The sequence below is a fragment of the Merops nubicus genome, unplaced genomic scaffold (assembly GCF_000691845.1).
Source record: "Merops nubicus isolate BGI_N331 unplaced genomic scaffold, ASM69184v1 scaffold35860, whole genome shotgun sequence".
Lineage (NCBI taxonomy): Eukaryota > Metazoa > Chordata > Aves > Coraciiformes > Meropidae > Merops > Merops nubicus.
In genome coordinates, this window is record NW_008582805.1 from 1,756 (window position 1) to 4,460 (window position 2,705).

Sequence of the window (2,705 nt, forward strand, 5' to 3'; positions counted from 1 at the left end):
TTGCAACCCCAGGCATCATTTTGATGCCCTTCAGTTTCGCCTTATTTGTGGAGTACTCAAGTTTGTATAATACATGGGATTGCCTCCCGAAGGAGCTTTATTGCTACAGCTCTAGAACACTTTGATTTCCTTGTGCATCAGGCAGGGCAAAAATGCAAAGCCTTGATTTCATAGCAGACAGCACAGAGCATTATGTGAGGGATCAAGTCATTTTACAGATCTCCACAAACTGATGCCAAAAGGGGGAAAAGACCCACAGTTGCTGCTGATAGGAGGAAAGGTTTTTACTTGTGTCAGGAGCAGGATGGCAGGTAGCAGTGTGGGCTGCTGAAAACAAAAAAAGACTTTTTGAGATCTCCAAGAGGAGATTTCATATGAAAAGATGTGCAGAAAGTAAAAATTAATCCAAGGTGTTGTTCTTGAGCACGTTAACTCCCCACCTGGTAGCAGGGTGGTCGCACTGCTCGTTTCCCAGCATACACAGAGAGGCAGAAATCCCAGCAGGGCACTGTGGACATGCTGTGCAGGTGGGAGCTTGTTCTTCCTTACAGAGGTGTTTTGTCACTGCACTGTTAATGGTTTCAGCTTTCCCAGGCTGGCTGGGAAAGTCCCCATTTTCACCAGGTGACACCGGGCAGTTGTGGCTCAGCGGGGGCCAGGTAAGGGAGCGGCCAAGGGAGGGCTGCAGTGAGCAGCTCCCTTGCAAAGCCAGGGAGCCACGTTGCCTCTAGTCCTTCGCGCGTGCAGTCACTCGTACACCTGGCAGACACCACACTGTTCCTTGCAGCCTCACCAGCGTGGGGCAGGCACGGCAGCTCGCAGGACCTTGTGGCCCCACGCAGACCCGCAGGTGGTGCTGCGTGTTGGTGTGCCGAGCCGTGCTTGGTCCCGGACATCCAAGGGGCTCAGAAATGCTCCTGACACCAGCACTTGTGCTTTGTTGGGGCGCTGACTCCTCAGTGCCAGTTGCTGCTAGAGCTGAGAAGCAGCCCTTCCCCCTGCCTAATTTTAGCTCTCCACCTTGAGGCTCCGCATTGCTGGTTGCCATGGTGATCCCTCACCACGGGTGCTGCCGAAGGCTTTCTGGCCTCTGGGTGCCTTGGAAATATTTATTTTTCCTCCTTTCTCTCTGGGAAGCAACAGCTGAGGCAGAAGTGGTGCATACAGCTTACTGAGCTGTCAGCTCAGGTCTTTTGCTTGGTGCTTGCCCACTTGCATGCCAGAACCCTTCATCCCTGGGGTTACATTTCCCAGACCCCCAAAAGCGGCGTGTGTTCCCATCTCCATTTGGCAGACGGTCTGAGCTGTGTGTGCATGGTGCTGCCCAGCTGCCGTTCCTGTGGGCTCGTGAGCTGTAGCGACCAGCTTTCTCCACGGGCTGTGCCCAAGAAGATGTCTGGGGAGGTTGTGCCCCCATGGAGGCTGGGGGCCAAAGAGTTGGGAGTGTCCCTGTGCCATGGCGGATGCCCTGAAGTCCAGGTGCTCCTGCCTTGGCTTCATGCTCACTGCTTTTACACCTTCCTGCTTGCTCTCTGGGCAGCAGAGAAGTAATTCAGAGCATTACCCAAACAGAGAGAGCTTGGGCATCACGCCCGAGGCAGGAGAGAGGAGCTGCCTGTCAGGGTTTGTGGTGTAAATGCCACCGCACAGCGATTAATAACGACTCCCTGCCCTTTCCCTTCCGCCTGCCCGAGCGTGCTGCGCCGGGGAACCACTGACATTCCCCAAGCCCTGGGTGACAGAAAAGGCAGTGGCAGCTTGCAGGGAGGAAGTGGTGTAGAAACTGTGATTCTAGCCCCCAAATCCTGAAATTAATTTGAGGTAAATTACACTGAAATGCTGTGGAGTCTTTTGTGTGTGCAACCTTGCATTTAAGCCTTTGCAGTTCGTATTTTCAAGGTTTTACATGGTAGTTGCAAGGAAGAGCTATTTAACACCAGTGGCAGCTGCCATCCCTGCTTACTTGCATGACTCCAGCAGGTGGAGTTTTATGAAGACAAACATGACAAGGTCCAAGGTAAAATCAGAGTATCTGTCTCAAGAAACTAGTTGGGCTGGTAGCATCTGGGAGGACACCGGAGATTCAGGAGTGAAGATAAAGCCTCATTTGCAGACCCCACTGTACTGGTCCATTTGTCCACCATCATCTCCGTTACATTCCCAGTTCCACGCAGCAGACTGGGGTGTTTGCCAGGAAGGTGGAGAAGAGCTGCTGGAGAGAGCTCCTACCTTGTGGTATGCCAGGAACCACCTTAGAGCTGTGTGGCCCTACCAAGCAGTAGCAGTGGCAACTGCTGATTTAATGTGAGTGCAGGCTGGTGGAGGAGAATGTTTCTGGCTCTTGTAGGAGGTGAAGGCAGGACCTGCAGCAGCTGCTAAGGCCTGGCAGAAGAGCACACCTTGGCCTTTGCAGCTTGCAAAGCAGCTGCAGGGGGTCAGGTCGCAGGTGCAGGGTGGGATGGATGTAGGGTGGCAGAGGTGATGTCTGTCCAAGGAAGATGTGAGGGTCCTGGGGATTTTGGGAGGGGGGTATACAAGTAGAAGGGGCTATAGTTTGTAGGTTGTAATTGGAGAAAGCAGTTTGTGGGGTGAGCATTGCAAGGATGGAGGGCACAGTGGGGCTGAGTTACTGCTCTGGGAACTGAGGTGGAAGCAGAGAGCTGCATCCACTAAAGGTGGGGCCAGCACCCAGCCTGGTTCCTCCT